This window comes from Macaca mulatta, chromosome 2 (genome assembly GCF_049350105.2).
Source record: "Macaca mulatta isolate MMU2019108-1 chromosome 2, T2T-MMU8v2.0, whole genome shotgun sequence".
Taxonomy (NCBI): Eukaryota; Metazoa; Chordata; class Mammalia; order Primates; family Cercopithecidae; genus Macaca; species Macaca mulatta.
Window position 1 is genome coordinate 44,302,674 of NC_133407.1, and position 17,603 is coordinate 44,320,276.

The window sequence follows — 17,603 nt, forward strand, 5'->3', positions numbered from 1 at the left end:
ATTGAAAAATGGACAAAGAATATTAATAGGCTGTATTAGTCTATTTTCACACTGCTGATTAAGACATACCCAAGACTGGCCAATTTACAAAAGAAAGAGGTTTAATGGACTTATAGTTCCACATGGTTGGGGAGGCCTCACAATCATGGCTGAAGACAATGAGGAGCAAGTCACATCTTTCATAGATGGCAGCAGGCAAAGAGAGAGCTTGTGCAGGGAAACTCCCCTTATAATACTATCAGATCTCGTGAGACTTATTCACTATCACGAGAACAGCATGAGAAAGACCTGCCCCCATGATTCTATTACCTCCCACCAGGTTTCTCCCACAACACATGGGAATTCAAGATGAGACTTGGGTGGGGACACAGAGCCAACCATATCATTCCACCCCTGGCTCCTCCCAAATCTCATGCCTTCTCCCAAATCTCATGTCTTTATATTTCAAAAGCAATCATCCTTTCCCAACAGTCCCCCAAAGTCTTAACCCATTTCAGCATTAACTCAAAAGTCCACAGTCCAAAGTCTCATCTGAGACAAGGCATCTGAGACTTCTACCTATGAACCTGTAAGATCAAAAGCAAGTTAGTTACTTCCTAGATACAGTGGGGGTATAGGCATTGGGTAAATACAGCTGTTCCAAATGGGAGAAATTGGTCAAAACAAAGGGGTTACAGGCCCCATGCAAGTCCGAAATCTAGCAGAATGGTAAAGTCTTAAAGCTCTAAAATGATCTCCTTTGACTCCATGTTTCACATCTGGGTCACGTTGATGCAAGATGTGGGATCCCATGGTCTTGGACAGCTCCGCCCCTGTGGCTTTGCAGGGTATAGCCTCCTTCCTGGCTGCTTTCACAGGCTGGCGTTGAGTATCTGCAGCTTTTCCAGGTGCATGGTGCAAGCTGTTGGTGGATCCACTATTCTGGGGTTTGGAGGATGGTGGTCCTCTTCTTACAGCTCCACTAGGCAGTGCTGCATTAGGGACTTTGTGTGGGGGCTCCTACCCCACATTTCCCTTCTGCACTGCCCTAGCACAGGTACTCCATGAGGGCCCTGTCCCTGCAGCAAACTTCTTCCTGGACATCTAGGTGTTTCCATACATCCTCTGAAATCTAGGCAGAGGTTCCCAAACCCCAATTCTTGGCTTCTGTGCACTCACAGGCTCAACACCATGTGGAAACTGCCAAGACTTGGGGCTGGCACCCTCTGAAGCCACAGCCTGAGCTCTTCATTGGCACCTTTCAGCCACAGCTGGAGTGGCTGGGACACAGGGCACCAAGTCCCTAGGCTGCACGCAGCATAGGGACCCTGGGCCCAGTCCATGAAACCATTTTTTCCTCCTAGGCCTCCAGACCTGTGATAGGAGGGGCTGCCATGAAGACCTCTGACATGCCCTGGAGACATTTTCCCCATTGTCTTGTGGATTAACATTCAGCTCCTCATTATGTAAATTTCTGAAGCCAGCTTCAATTTCTCCTCAGAAGATGGGATTTTCTTTTCTAATGCATTGTCAGGCTGCAAATTTTCCAAACTTTTGTGCACTGCTTCCCTTATAAAACTGAATGCCTTTAACAGTGCCCAAGTCACCTCTTAAATGCTTTGCTGCTTAGAAATTTCTTCCACAGGCACCCTAAATCATCTCTCTCCATTTCAAAGTTCCACAAATCTCTAGGACAGGGGCAAAATGCTGCCAGTTTCTTTGCTAAAACGTAAGAGTCACTTTGCTGCAGTTCCCAACAAGTTCCACATCTCCATCAGAGACCACCTCAGCCTGGATTTCATTCTCCATATCATTATCAGCATTTTGGTCAAAGCCATTCAACAAGTCTGTAGGAGGTTCCAAACTTTCCCACATTTTCCTATCTTCTTCCAAGCCCTCCAAACTGTTCCAATCTCTGTGTGTTACCCAGTTCCAAAGTCACTTCCACATTTTCAGGTTTCTTTTTGGCAGTGGCCGCACTCTACAGCTACCAGTTTACCGTATTAGTTCGTTTTCACACTGCTGATAAAGACATACCTGAGACTGGGCAATTTACAAAAGAAAGAGATTTAATGGACTTATAGTCCCACATGGCTGGGGAGGCCTCACAATCATGGCTAAAGGCAAGGAGGAGCAAGTCACATCTTACATGAATGGCAGCAGGCAAAGAGAGAGCTTGTGCAGGGAAACTCCCCTTATAATATCAACATATCTCATGAGACTTTTTTCACTATCATGAGAACAGCATGGAAAGACCTGCCCCCATAATCCTATTACCTCCCACTGGGTCCCTTCCACAACACATGGAAATTCAAGATGATATCCCCTTATAATATCATCAGATCTCATGAGACTTTTTTCACTATCATGAGAACAGCATGGAAAGACCTGCCCCCATAATCCTATTACCTCCCACCAGGTCCCTTCCACAACACATGGAAGTTCAAGATGAGATTTGGGTAGGGACGCAGCTAAACCATATCACAGGTAATTACAGAATCAGAAACACAATTGGCCAACCAACATATGACAGGATTTTCAACATTACTAGTATTCAAAAAAAATACAAAATAAAGTAGCAGTATGATGTTTATTTTCACAAAGCATATTATCAGATAGTTAAAGAGTAATAGGGTTATTGAAGGTATTTCTGAGATCAAGCCTTTTCATTGAGTTTAATGTTGATGTGCATGTAAATTGGTACAGCATTTGTGGTAGGCAGTTGGACCCCTTATCAACATTAAAATGCATGTGTACACTTTGAGGTAGTGGGGAGCTGGGGAAGAGTGGCAGGGGCTAGGGGAATGGACACAATGGGAGGTACTAAAGGACTGGAATGTAAAGGCGGGGGATGTGTGGGGCCAGGAGAGATTTGGAAGAACTAGGATTGATTGGGGGAGGGGGAGAGGAGATAAAAGGCATTTAGAGGGACTGATGGAAATAAAAACAAATGAGAGGGATTGGAAATAACTGAAGAAACTTAGAGGGACAGGAAGAGAAGGGGTGGGACTGGCAGGGACTACACATGTAAAATGGAAACAACTGGCATTCAGCAAATTGACCTACAGCCACTGGCAAATAGGACCTGTTCACATTGACCAGGGCGCCCCGGGAGAATGAGGTTTATTAGCAAACAGGAAACACTGATTTTCAGAGTGGTACTAACTGTGCTTTGCAGAGTTCTTTTTACTTTGTGTCATCTTGACTCTATTATTACATTGTATTTTGCTTCTACAGAGCAGCCTGACCTCTTTGAAGACTCGTTAGTCCGAAGCCTCTGGTGGCCGATGGTCTGCATCTTTCCCATGTGCTCCTGAGGTACAAAATGGACATTTCAGCTGCTTTTAATAGAAACTCACTATGTCACTCGTAAAACTCAGGAAGCTGTCCCAAATCCTGGGAGGACATGAAAAGAGGCTCACTCTGCAGTCGAGTGCAGGTATGCCTATGGTATGCAGGTCCCAAGACTCTCCACTTCTCTCTTAGTTTGAAGTGGGCATTGTTTTAAGAAGTAGAGGACCCTGTGGTCACTGGCTTCCTTAGTGGTTCATGCAGTTGTCCACACAGTAAATCACAGGGCAATCAGAAAGCAGGAATCTGCAAAGGGGGGATGTCACGTGTTGAATTGTATCTCCTTAACATTTATAGATTGAAGCCCTAGTCTCCAATATCTCAGGATTTGACAGTATTTCGAGGTGGGGCTTTTAAAGAGGTGGTTAAGTTAAAATGAAGCCATTAGAGTGGTCCTTAATCCAGTATGACTGGTCTCCTTGTAAGGAGAAACTTGTACACAGAAGAGACACGCTAGGGATGTGGAGGCACAGAGAAAAGCCCATGTGAAGAGGCAGCAAAAGAGTGGCCATGTGCAAGCCAAGAAGAGAGGCCTCAGAGGAAGCCCGCCCTGCCAACACTTTGATCTTGAACTTTCAGCTTCCAGACTGTGAGAAAATAAGTTTTTCTTGTTTAAGCCACCCAGTCTATGGTGTTTTGTTATGACAGCCCTAGCAGAGGCTTGAAAGCCTAAAGGCTTAGGGTCCTGGGAAAATAGAAGTTAATTCAAGTCCTCCAGTTAACTGTTATTAGGAACTGTTTGAAAATACCTTCTTTAAGTATAGAAGAGGCCCGTGCTACACTCCCATACACATATTTACTTTTTCTTTAGGAAGCGTGGAGCTTGCTGTTACACTGCCCTAAAAGTTCCTGGGTTGAGCCAGTTGCCAATAGTAAGTTGGTAAAGAAAAATAGGAATGTCTGGCCAATTAGGCTGGGTCTTTCAGTTATCATATCTTCTACCCCTGCTAAAGGATTAGTCTTGGGCTTTGTAGATTCAAAACAAAATTCAGTTCAGGCCTAAGTAAGTAATTTACACACTAGTTCTAAGTAATTAATTGGAATTCACTGATTAACAGTGAGAACCGTATTTTTTCAGGAATACTGAACTATTCATGGTAGACTAGTCCTAAAAAATCTTTTTTTTTTTTTTTTTTTTTTTTTTTTTTTTGAGACGGAGTCTGGCTCTGTCGCCGGGCTGGAGTGCAGTGGCCGGACCTCAGCTCACTGCAAGCTCCGCCTCCCGGGTTCCCGCCATTCTCCTGCCTCAGCCTCCCGAGTAGCTGGGACCACAGGCGCCCGCCACCTCGCCCGGCTAGTTTTTTGTATTTTTAGTAGAGACGGGGTTTCACCGTATTAGCCAGGATGGTCTCGATCTCCTGACCTCGTGATCCGCCCGTCTCGGCCTCCCAAAGTGCTGGGATTACAGGCTTGAGCCACCGCGCCTGGCCAAAAAATCTTTTCCCATTAGGAAGAGCTAAGTGAAGACCAAAAAAAAATGTACCTTGGAAATATCCTTGTGACCCTTGTCCAACTGAAAGGTCACTTCCTTAGCAATGCTTTCTCTCACTTTCGGGGGGAGCATTAGATTGCCTCTGCTCTGAGATCCCAAGGAACCTTCTGTCAGAAACCTCAACCCACAGTATTTTAATTAGTCGAGTATAAGCCTGTATTTCCCATTAGACTGTGAGCTCCAAGAGGAAAGGGATTGTGTCTTATCTATCAAGTTATATTAATAGTATCTAGATTTAAAAAGGAGGCTGGGAACGGTGGCTTACGCCTGTAATCCCAGCACTTTGGGAGGCCGAGATGGGCAGATCACTTGAGGTCAGGAGTTCAAGACCAACCTGGCCAACATGAGGAAACCCCATCTCTGCTAAACTATAAAAAGTAGCTAGGCATGGTGTTGCATGTCCCAGCTACTCGAGAGGCTGAGGCAGGAGAATCACTTAAACCTGAGAGGCAGAGGTTACAGTGAGCCAGCCTGGCGCCACTGCACTCCATCCTGGGCAACAGAGTGAGACTCTGTCTCAAAAAAATAAAATAGTAAAATAAAATCAATAAACAGAAGAATGAATGAATGAATAAATGAAATTATGATAGTCCATGTCTATAGGACATGGCTTCCAAATGGACAAGAAGACCAGTCAATCATCCGTCCATCCATCCCACCAGTGCTGATGACATGGTGATAAATCCTTACTCCCTAGCTTTTCCAGACTCTTCAAGGACAATCACTCTTCTACAGGTAGTTATTTGTCCTGTACCCTTCTGTTTTGTCTGAATTAACAAATAGTCTTTTCCCTGATTTTATTCGCAAAGAAGCCCCTTACTCTCACCACTAAACTGTCTTCAAATCACAATACAGCATGAAAAATTTCTGGGACAGTCTTCTAGAAGAAATGTGCTCTCCATAAACTATGATGCCTGTGATCTATATCTCCTGATCTGGCCTCCAGGTGTTTAACCCATCTCAGTTTTGGGTTTGCTCACCTCTGTCCACTGACTGCACTTCCTACACATTCTGAATGGGCTGTTACACCCTCAACTCCAGTTCTTCAGGTTAGATATTTGAGTGGGGTCATGAAGATGGATGGATATCCGTTAAGCAAAGGACATTGGGTAAATATTGAGCATGGGAAAGCCAGGAACTTGAGCTCAATTTTTAGAGGTCAAAAATCATAAAGAAATCCGAAATTCAAGAACTTGATTCCTAGGAAAGTGCAGACATCCAAGGGTTTCATGTTTCCTGTTAGAGCAGGACTGAAGGCCTCAGTATAGATGAGCCTGAGCCTAAAGATGTGGATGCTTATATGGTTTTGCTGAGCTGAGAGAAAGATAAAAAAGGGGCACAACTTCAGACTAGTGAAAAGTTGAAGGGGTAGGTTCTTTGGGCCCTGGTATTCCAAAGAAACTAGCCAAACTTGGCAGATTCAAGTTTCAACATTGTTTTTTTCTTTGTATAATCCCTATCTACATTCCAGTTGATTTTTCAACAAGCCCCCTGCGTGTTGCTGAATTTTAAGCTTCATGAGGGCATGTTTAAGCTGAATTTTAAGCTTCATGAGGGCATGTTCACTGCTGTATCCCCAGCACCATTACCTAGAACAGTGGTAATCAACAAGTGTTTGCTGAATCAATAATAGTAGATGTATATATGGGTAGATGGATGTGTGAACAAATCTGTTTCCATCCATTGTACGGTGCATACTCCTAGTCCCCATGATGATTTATGATTCTCTCTGTGATAGGTCCCTTTGTCCAGCCACCTGCCTCTTGGTAGCTCTGAAGGCCCTTAGTCATTTGGCTCAAAAGCTGTAGCTTTGGAGACTAGCTTCTTATTAACTAAGCCATTGCACCACTTGCTCTTGTAGCCTTAAATTAATTTGAGTTAATTCTTAACTGTTTCCCTTCTGTACATGTGTCATTTAATGGTTTGCCTTTATCTGATTTTCCCCAATTTTTCCTGTGCATTTGTGGTTGTCTACAGAAGCCCTCTAGCCAAGGCCTCGGGCAGCCCTACCAAATGAATATGGGCATCTGAGTTTTCTAGGAGGCCTCTTCTTCTGCCCTGGGTCTCATCCAACTGGTATCCATCTAAACATTCCCACCCAGGGTTATTTATGCTAGAGGAAGAAGAATGCCCTTTCCAGAGCCAGTTCTTGGGGAAAAGAGGAACTGTTGATATAGCCAGAGCCCGAAAAGAAGATTACTCTGCAACAGCTAAAGGTTGGTGACATACTTTTTCTCCAACTTAGTGAAAGCTCTCTATGTTTGCTTTCTTTCCCATGAATTCCATTAGTGTATTTTCTCTCAATGACCCTTGGAACAAACAGATAGGAAAGATTTTAAATCAATAGAATAAGCTTCATGGAGACCAAGAGTTTATCTATTATTGATTCCCCAGCATCTAGCGTAGTACCTGACATGTTGATGCTCAATAAATAATTGATGAAGAAAGAAAAGAAAGACAGGAGGAAAGAATGGCAGAAGAGAAAGAAAAAGGGATTGGAGAGTAGGTATGAATGTAAAAAGTGTTAATGTTATTCAGAAATCATGTGATGATAACAGTCTTGTTTTCAAAGTTAATTGGGTATGTTATCCCTGCTATCTGGAATCAATAAAGCAATTGAAGTTACTTTGTAAAATGAAGAGTGTATTTATAAAGATAAAATAATAGCAGACAAGCAGAATAACAACAAAAAAGGTATTCTTTGAAACTTAGGTGTAAACAGCAGTGATCATATTTTAAGATAAATTCAAAAGTCTGTAACATTATCAGCCATTTGTTCTGTGTCTATGCCAGTTCTCAAAAGCGAATTGAAACAGTGAAGAACTTTATTTTGGTGTACAAACAGATGTCTTATGGATAAATGCAAGCTGATCATGGTGGTGATAGAATTGATTGCAACTGGTCCATTTGGTATTTAGAAAAGGTCAGCTAATCAGGAATGATACACTGAGGAACTTTACAAATATCTAACTTTCCTGCCATTGAGCGAAATTAACCACACAGTAATTTAGCAAAGGCTCAAAACTATTTAATTGTGTGTCAAGGAAAAACAGCTCAGTGCAGGGGAAAAAAATTAAGAAAATTAGCAGTTTTTTTAGTATCAGTCTTTCATTTATTTGAAATCATACATTGACACACTTCAGGTCCAGCAAGCCAACTTTAAATGACATACACTGTTCATTGCAAAAGAACCCACCTACAGTGGAGATAGAAGGGGAGTAATTAAATATAGTTTATACAGAGTCAGGCTGTTAAGACTAAGGGATTCTTTCTTCAGCAACCCAGGCAGCAACATATATTAAAGTTCCCAAGGTTAGGAAAAGTCACTATATTTGTATACTTCCTTAATTTGGGGAAAATAAAATGTAACCTAGGAGAAAATATAAAAACATCTCCAAGGCAAATTCAGAAAACTCTTCCTTTTAACACCAGTTTTGCAAAGACTGCATTAGTGAAGCATAGAGTTTGGTGAGTTGAAGTGTTTGCTAGACTAATTTAGACTACCATGATTAGCACAACTGTAAAAAAGACAAACCAACAAACAAACACTGTTGATAATATAAGCAGACGATGGCTGGTGACTAGCAAAAAAATAAATGTACCATCTTAGCTGCTGTGGATTATTCCTAAAATTATAATAAGATGATTAAGGCTTTACCTGTGCAATCAATTTTACTTGTGAAACTGACTAATGAAGGTGTTCAGAGAGTCCCAAACTTCAGCCAGTATAATTTTTGCCCCATCTTTTACCACCTGTGCTGCCATTTAACATGTTTTTTCTTTAATTAAAAAAATATATATAACAACATTTTAAAAACTCAGTGAATATTGCTATCTAAAATCATCTCAAAGAGACATTCTTTGGAAAACATGTCAATACCAAAGTAATAACAATAATAATGATAAGTTAAGACTATTTCAAAGTAACTCTATGAGACAGAGACATGATGGTAGAGAAGAAATCAGAATCCTTAGAGCTCATGGGAAAATGTTGAGGTAAATCATATGCTCAGATTACAGTTTGCTCTTTGCAGCTTTATTTAAGAAGCAAGTTAATGTTTACATGACATTGAACTTCAAAGTCCAGGCAATAAGGAGGAAAAGAGAATGAGAGAAAAACAGTTAATGTGCTTTGCCTCCTTGCTCCTCCCAACCCATGGAGAGGCAGCGGGGTTGCAGGGGAGCAGGGTGGGGGACAGGAAACAGCCACGGGAGGGAAACAAAGCAGGGGGATTAAGGTTTTATCTTATCAGAGTGCAATAATGTTTTATTAAATTGTAAAAATTTATTGTGCTAAGATACAAGTACTATGTTTCCTAACTCACATGACAATTATTCTTGTTAGAGTTTCAGTATCTTTAAATAATAATCCTCTTTTCTACAGTCTCGGTGTGAAACTCTGTGCCTTAATTCTCTTTGAAGTGATCCAATCTCTGATCATGTTGTGTTTTTTACAATGATATTCTTGGTTTATAGGAACAAAGTGTTGTTTTTGAAACAAAGTAGGACTTTATTTATCTATAATACAATGAAAATATCTTCTGCATCATTTTTCTTTTCAAGTACTTCCTTTCTAATCCTTCCCTCTTGAGGAGGGTGGTGTCACTTATTTCTGACTTTGCAGTTAGGCCAGGCTCACTCGTGGCACCAGCAGAGCAGACAAAGGGTGAGGCTTTGCCAGATGGACCCCTGGACAAGGAGGCATCCTTCTAGGCCTGCTTCGAAGGGGACCTCCACGCCCGAAGGGAAGTCATTTTACCTGCATTTTAAAATCTTGTGATGTAGTTTTTTTTGAGGTGTGTGTATTTAGACACATTTAGAAATATTAAGTCCCATAAAAGGTCCCTATAAAGTCAGACTCTATAGTTGACAGGCCGGTGTGTTCTTAAAAGGGTGTCTGAAAGAAAGGAAAAGAAGTTGAAGAGATGTTCTCTTCAAATGAAAAGGCAGGGTGAGATTTAAAAAGCTAACTACCTCTTTCCTCAAGGAGGTGGGGCATAACTCCATATTCCTTAAGTGTGGGCCACACACAGACTTCCTTCCAAAGAGTACAGCATGGAAAGGGGGAAAAAGGGAAATCTGACAAACACTATCTTAGCCAGGCGATTAAGGTCAACATCAGCAGTGATGATGTTGATGGTCTGTACCTTGATCTGATGTGATGGGAACAGCACCTTACCTCTGTGGTCTTCCTCCCCCAAACCCATGACCCCAGTCCAACCATGAGAAAAATGTCAAAATAAAATGGGAGGAAATTCTATAAATACTTGACCAGCACTTCTCAAAACTATCTGGGTCATCAAGAAAACAAGGAAAGCGTGAGAAACTGTCAAAGCCCAGAGGAGCCTAAGGAGACATGACAACCACATGGAATGTGGTCACCTGGGTGCTTCCTTAGAACAGAAAAAGGACCCTAGTTGAAAACTAAGGAAATTGAATAAAGCTTGGACTTTAGTTGATAATACTATATCTGTACTGGCCCGTTAGTTATAAGAAATGTACCACAGTAATGTAATACACGAATAATGGAGGAAACTGGGTATTGGGTATATGGGAATTCTTTGTACTATCTTGTCAACTTTTCTCAAAATCTAAAAACTACTGCAAAATAGAAAGTTTATTTTAAAAATATATAAAGCTAATTGCCAGGGAAACTACTGGTTGGAAAACTACTGAGACTCTGTGTCTTCCAATCTTTCCTGAAAACCCTTGAGAAACTTTATAACCACATGCAGAACTAGGTCATGCCTCTGGTGGCTGCTGCACCAAGATTAATGGGGAAAGATTCTAGTTGTATAGTCTAATGCTTGAAGTTCAAGATGGGAAAGCCAGGAGGAAAGGTAAGGTAATTCATCATTTCACATACACATATATTCATCATTCATTTGTTCACATACCGCTGCACAGAAACAGTGACCTCTCTTCCAGTTCATCTTCTCCCCGTCTCCTTCGTGGACTTCTATGTCTATCCATGCTTAAAGGTGGTGTTTCTCATACATGTGCATAATACCCTACATTTTTCTGTCCTCAGCCTCATCTACCACTTACTTGCCAATAAGTCTCAGATCTAGAGATAGATCCACTTGTCTAGAGTCATCCCCATTTGAATATCCCACATGCACAACACATCTGCAGTGGCACTGAGCACTTCCTCAAAACTTGTTGAAGCCACTACTCTTTTCTTAATCTCTCTTTCTGTGAATGATGTCACCATCCCCTCATTTACTCAGATCAGAAACTCAATGTGGACTTCTTGTCGATCCCAGAAAGCCCCTCGGCTACCAAACTGTGCGTACTCTACCTCCTAAATGTTTCCTGGGTCTAGGCCCTTCCCTCCAACCTCAGCACCTTAGCCAGCTTCTTATCATGTCTCATCACAGAGCCCCTACCTAGACTCCTCCACCCCCCAGGTAACCCCCGCACTACCCACACAGAGCGTCTCTAAAACACAGCCCAACCACACTACTCCTGTGCTAACAACCCTCCGAGGCGCTCTGTCACCCCTGGAATGCAGCTAGGCTTCTCTGCCTGGCACACAAGGCCCTTCTTTCCCCTCATCATTCCCTCCTCATCTGCTTTCACATTCCCAAACTCACCTTCTGCTTCCACCAAACTACTGGGGATTCCCCTTCCCAATTTTTTCCCATGTCCTACTCCTACTTGGCCTTCAAAATTCAACCCAAGCTCTCTTTGGGAGCATTCTCTGAGCCCTCCAGGGCTCCTCCTGAGTGCTGTCATAGGTGCTCCTCCCCTACCTGTCTCCTCATCCCCCAGCCATGCATAGCTCTGCCATTGCTCTCATTCTTTCATTTAATAATTGGCTAGTCTGAATACTACAAATACAACAGCGAACAAGCCACAAAAGACAAAAAACCCCGCCTCCTTGGAGCTTTTACTCTCTGCACACTGGTTTTCCTGTCTTCCCCTTGAAGGTGAGAACCATTCTTTACGTGCTTCTTAAGCACTTAGCATAGTGCCCAGCACATGGCCAGTGCTCAAAAATACAGATAAGTATGTGAAGGAAGGTCCTTGACTGTGTTCCTCCCATCCTTCATGGATGATAATGATAGGAATTAGAGAAATGCCTTCAACATGCTCAGGAAAAATAACTTCAGTACATCACTCCTTCCCTTCCCACACCCTTCTCCCAACTTGTTTCCCTCGGAGCAGCACACGTTTAATGATTCGTGACTGTACATCCTCCTTTGAGGGTCTCCACCTGCCTCTGGAAAGAATAAGACTACCACAAGCAGAGTATTACACATGCTACTTGTTTGTTTTTAATTTTAAGAATCAAGGGCCGGGCGCGGTGGCTCAAGCCTGTAATCCCAGCACTTTGGGAGGCCGAGACGGGCGGATCACAAGGTCAGGAGATCGAGACCATCCTGGCTAACACGGTGAAACCCCGTCTCTACTAAAAATACAAAAAAAAAACACTAGCCGGGCGAGGTGGCGGGCGCCTGTAGTCCCAGCTACTTGGGAGGCTGAGGCAGGAGAATGGCGTAAACCCGGGAGGCGGAGCTTGCAGTGAGCTGAGATCCGGCCACTGCACTCCAGCCTGGGCGACAGAGCGAGACTCCGTCTCAAAAAAAAAAAAAAAAAAAAAAAGAATCAAGGTATATAAGCACAAAGAATTATATTTCTAGGGCAAGACATACAAGTTATAAAACGTGGTGCCATGGAGCAGTGATATCAAGGGACCCAGAAGTTAGGGACAGGGGTGGAGAGCAGAAATGGAAGGTTAATTTTCTCATCTTGTAAAAATGGAAGTTTCCAGATACTGCATTACATTTATGTGTCAATAACTAGAATCCTATATTTCAACCTCTATTGCTTTTCATTTTACAGCCTTTGGTACTGTTTGAATTTTTTTTAATTAGAAAATTTTAGAAAACTAGTTGGAATAGAAAAATAATGAAGAGTGGCCAGGCACGATGGCTCACGCCTGTAATCCCAACACTTTGGGAGGCCAAGGTGGGTGGATTGCTTGAGCCCAAGAGTTCAAGACCAGCCTGGGCAAAATAGTGAGACCTTGCCTCTATAAAAAACTTTATATATCTATATATAATAATATTATATATAATTTATATATATGTATGTATGTATTATATATATATAAAATAATGAAGGAGAGATGACATATTTATTGTGGAAGAAAGGCAGCACAGTCACCAGGAGGTTCTTTGAAGAGTTCCTTCCTCTGGAGTCGTGATGGGCACTGGGAGGTGTACGTGTCCAGTGTTGACTATAGCCAGTGGCCTCAGGGGGCGTGTCTGGTCTGGCTTCCAGCTGACAGCTTTCCCATCAGTGCTGAGTCACTGGCTGCAGCTGCAGCTGATGCGCCGTCCTGACTAAGGGTACCATGGAACGTCCTCCGCCTTTGCCCCCCAGAGTCTTGGGAACAGATTCCTGGAAATTCTGAGCAAGGTGCTGGGAAGTCCATTGCAACCCACTTGCCAGAAAGCCTTCCTCCACTGATGGGGGATGTACGGTGGCTGTCCTTGTCCCTCTGTGTCCCTTTTCTGATGATGTCATTCTCATCCACCCTGTGGAGTTGTTGGAAAGAACACAGCCTCTGAAACCAGAGGACCAGGTTGAAAGGGTGTCCAAGCCCTCCCTTGTTCAGGGACCTTGTGTCAGACACTCAGACTCTTTATGCTTCTGTTCTTGCCGCCCTGCCCAAATGCACTGCTGTGGTTTGAATGCTCCCCTCAAAATTCACATGGAAACTTAATCCCCAATGGGGCAGTATTGAGAGGTGAGGCCTTTAAGAGGTGATTGAATCATGAGGACTCTGCCCTCATAAGTGGATTAATCCATTCATGGATTAATGGTTAATGGGTTATTACAGGAGGGGAACTGGTGGCTTTATAAGAAGAGGAAGAGAATCTCGCCGTGTGAGGACCCCAGGACTCTGCAGAGAGTCCCCACTAGCAAGAAGGCTCTCACCAGATGTGGCCCCTCAACCTGGAACTTCCTAGCCTCCATAACTATAAGAAATACATTTCTTTCCTTATAAAATACCCAGTTTTAAGTATTCTGTTATAAGCAACAGAAAAGGGACATGCACTTCCCCATGTCTCCAGATCCTTATAAGGATCAAAGAGAAGATATATGTAGAGTTCCCCTGTCAGCTCAAATATTATTTATTACTAGCTGCATCTCTTTAAACTTTTGCTTATAAGATCTTCAATTCCACCTCCATCTCATGAGTCATGACATCAACTCTAAATATCTCATTTACTCTTCTGTTGGAGCATGCATCACACAATGGGTGACACAGGTGAACATGTGCCTTATGCAATAACATGCCTAAGAGCTCTGGGGTGGTTGGGTAAAGTCCCTTGTTATGTTCCCACCTGGAGAATCTATTTCACTCTAGTCTTCTACTGGACATATTCAGGCTACTGATTATGTAGGAGAGAGAGACAGAGACAGAGCTGGCTAGCCCTAATGTGTCACCATCAAATTGTGTCCAATGAGGGAATGGCTGACACTGTTGTCCCCATGGAAGTTTGTAGCCTGAGTACAGCTTTCATCTGTATAGCACTGATGCTCATGCCTGCTTCAAGAATGACTGTGTTTGGGTTTTGTTTTTGTTTTTGTTTTTGTTTTTTGCTATTGCTCACACACAAATGAGAAGGAATTACTGTCTTTTTGTGTAGGTGTTTGTGTTCACTTTGCTGGTTTTAGGAGAGGCTTCAACATGGGGCCATTCTTCTCTGGATTCCTTTGGCTGCAAGTGTGTCATAGTAAAGCTGAGGCTGAGCCTGAGGCTGGGAGAGAGTTTAGGTGTTTGCTGTTCATGGGTTTGAGCAGAAGAGGAAAGATCTGAGAAGCACTGACCTAGCCAGGAGGCTGCTTTCACCAGCCGATGAACAAGTGTCTGGTGATCACACGTATGTGCTTGGACAGGATTCTTCTGGGAAGGCCTGTGAGTCAGGGCCCCTGGGAGTCCTCGGCTGGGGGCTTCAAATGAGTCACTGTGCTTTCTGATGCCTGACAAATAAGTGGAAGATGATGCGCTTGTCTTCAGTCTGGAAGACGTGTGACCCTTTGGGGAAGAGGGTCAGCAGTGGGGAATTGTGTCACCAATGTTTCCTTTTCTGACCGTTCGCCTTTCCTGCAGATCCACATCAAACACCACAACTGAGCAGCTTGATGTCTCATTTTTGTGCTTATCTTGTTTTTCTTTTTCTTCCTAATGCTTTTTTTCCTAAGTTGAATCATTCAGGGCTCTTGATGGCCTCTGAAATGAGTTGAATTTTCCTAGCCTGTCATTCAAATTCTGGCCCCTTCCTATTTCCCATTGAGAATGCCCTGCTACTCCAACCAAATTCATCTGCTGGCCATTCCCTGAGTGCGCCCAGACAGTTCCACCCTTGCTCACATTTCTCCTCTTGTCTGTGTCTTGTCTGTATGCATCCCTTCTCTTTTTATGTAAACCTAAGGAAATTCTGCTGCAGTCCCACATGCCAAGTGGCAGTGGCGCCTTACCCAACTACTCTAGCCCCTGGCAACTCCTCTCAGCTCTGAGCCCCACAGCCCTAGCCGCACCTCCAAACTTGGCATAGGCTCTCGCCCAGCCGCCTCTCCTTTATGTTGGGGATGTGTCTTGTACTTTGCTGTATTTCCAGGGCTTGGCAGGGGCTATAATATGTAACGGGTGCTCCATGATATTTGCTCTAGATAAGGATGAAATGATCTGCCGCCCTGAGCAATGCCCTGGCATCCTTGGCTTCTAGAAGAGCCTGCAGATGGAGTGGGGGAGAGATGCCGAAAGAAGAAACCAGAGGGCAGCTCTGCTTATCTCTCTTCTGTACTGAGGTTTCAAGTAACATTAGCTTAAGAAAAAAGTTTCTGTGCTGAAAATTTGAAAACTACTGGAAACTACTGTTATTGTTTCTACACCTAATTGATAAGCTAGGGGAAATTCATACCCGACATTCAGTGGCACAGAGAACTCATCAGAAAAGGAAGGATACAGAACAAGTGTGGGCATTTTACATGGCGCCAGGAAAAAAAATACCTGTCCTGTAGAAAGGGGTTTCTTAACGAACTTGCCAAGACCATGTAAAAGTTTGCATTTTGGGTCTTAAGAGGTCACAAGTGATTGAAGCGCCACAGTGAGTTCTACAAGGGGTTAGAGATCTGGCTCCTTTGTAAAATCCTTAGCAGGCCTTTGAGGGCCCCAAGGGACAGTGTAAAGCTCAGCCTCATTGTTTGCTCCAGTAAAGCTTTGTTCGGATGCAGGAGACAGAAGCCAATGCCAACTGGCTCAATTAATAGGGGACTGGGGTTGGTGTGAGGTTATAGGTAAAGGAGACCTAGGACAGCAAATCAGGCTCAGTGAGGCCCAGGAAACCAGCGCGGGAGAGTCGCTTACATGGCTGGTTGCTCACTGCAGGCCCATTTCATCCCTGCTTCTGTCTGCTTGTCTCTGCTTGGCATCTACCAGCCCAGAGTCCACAGGGCCTCATGGCTCCAAAGCCTGCTGCCATCTGGATGGCCAGCCACAGATGGCCTGTCACTCAGATCACATTTGTGAGAGGGAGGCTCAGGTTGACTGGGCACAGCCCCTGCTGGGTCCACTCCATGCCTAATCAGTGAGAGGAAGGGGTCACCACGGGATCAAGAAGCACCAACAGCGCTGGCTGCAGAAGGTGGACAAGTAGAGCCCAAGCTGCCAAGACAAGGGCAGTGTGAGTGGGGAAAGAGTGCACTGACCCCTTGCCTAGCACCCTCACAGACCCAGAGACACCTGGCCCTGCAATTTGTAGGGTTTTGGAGCACACACTCACTGTGTAAGCACAGAAATATTGCAGTGGATATTTTTACAGCCAGCTTCCACTAATGATTGTAAGTTCTTGCTTCCTTCTAGGGCTGCAGTCTAGTTTCTCCCTCACAGTGTGGATCTTACAGCTTAGGGTAGAATCTGGTTAGCCAATTTTTCAGCTTTGACAACATGGAAAGTCAGAAAATAGGCTTTCATAAACAGTGTGGTTGCCTCTTACATAAAAGGTAGTGTCTAAAGTCAGCACACACAGGGAAATACATGGAATCAAAATGTCTCCTGAGAATCCTTTAAATCACCCATAAAGAATGGAACGCATACATCTCTCAGGAGCCCTAATATAGCCATTTTCTTCTAGCACTAGACAGACCATGTTTTTTGGCTGACGACCAATGCAAATGGTTGGTTTGCATTCGGGGTCATGTTTAATGAAAAATCTTTAGATCCCTTCTCAGGTATATATACATATAAAAAAAGCTATGTGCTAAAAAGGCCCATGGTAACCTAGAACCTCAGGGAAATGCAGGTTCTCTCTGAGGCATCTTCTCATGGGAATGTGAGGGGGGATGCCTTCAACATTAAATCATCTCCCTGCCTTCCTTCCTCCCTCCCTTTTTCCTTCCTTCCTTCCTTCCTTCCTTCCTTCCTTCCTTCCTTCCTTCCTTCCTTCCTTCCTTTCCTTCCTTCTCTTCTTTCTTCCTTTCTCCCTGACAAGGATATATTGTTAAATTGCCTTAGGCTAGCTGTACATGGGATGTCACTATAAGAGGACAGTGCCCCATCTGTCCCTCTCCCCTTCTCGCACATGGGGGTGAGGTACTCTGTCAGGCAGGGACACTGTCCTGTGGTCTGTGGTGCCTCTCCCTGTACCTTCCCCAGCCCCCGTCACCACATATCCCAGTCCCCTGCATGCACTACATCCTGCTGTAATGACCCCTGATTAACGAGTTGATTCTAACCCTGCTGTGCCCAGTTCCTCTACCTGAG

General features: G+C 43.7%; 1 protein-coding gene across 2 annotated transcripts in view; it reads left to right on the top strand.

Annotated features, from left to right (window-relative positions):
• The first annotated feature begins 6,732 nt into the window (after window positions 1-6,732).
• Window positions 6,733-17,603, top strand: part of ZBTB38 (zinc finger and BTB domain containing 38) — a 125,411-nt gene continuing 114,540 nt past the window's right edge. Inside the window, exon 1 of one of the 2 annotated variants that reach the window (XM_077990895.1) lies at window positions 6,733-7,038. The gene's annotated coding sequence lies outside the window, so the exon portion shown is untranslated. The remainder of the gene's footprint in view (window positions 7,039-17,603) is intronic. The other variant, XR_013413421.1, reaches the window with a different exon arrangement.